Source organism: Chaetura pelagica, unplaced genomic scaffold (assembly GCF_000747805.2).
Source record: "Chaetura pelagica isolate M959 unplaced genomic scaffold, ChaPel_1.0 scaffold630, whole genome shotgun sequence".
NCBI classification, from domain to species: Eukaryota; Metazoa; Chordata; class Aves; order Apodiformes; family Apodidae; genus Chaetura; species Chaetura pelagica.
Window position 1 is genome coordinate 1,129,924 of NW_009951855.1, and position 414 is coordinate 1,130,337.

A 414-nucleotide genomic window follows, 5' to 3' on the forward strand; every position below is an offset into this window, starting at 1 on the left:
GCAGCCTGCCATCGCCCCCGGCCTCCTGCTGCGGGGGAAATACCTCTCCCGCCCGGTGGAGCCCCCCCATTTCCTCCCTGCTGGGGTGGGTGAATGGGGGCCGGGCTCCCGCAGCAGAAAGAGCTCGTCTCTTTTGGATGGGATAAATTTCGGGAAAGATGCAAAAGCCGTGAGCGTATCAAGCAAGGGACGAGGCGAAACAGGGTGTGCGAGGAGGTCGCTGCGATAACCAAAAGCCAGAGTCTTGAGGTTTTCATCTGCTAGTGCTTAAATTAATAACAACGATAATAATAATAATAATGTCACAGAACTGCCCGAGCCCTGAAGTTTGAAGACGCCAGTGCCCAAGAGGGACCTCAGCAGACGTGCAGCTGCACGGCCCAGCAGCCAGCCCGCTGCACACAGAGCTGCCCC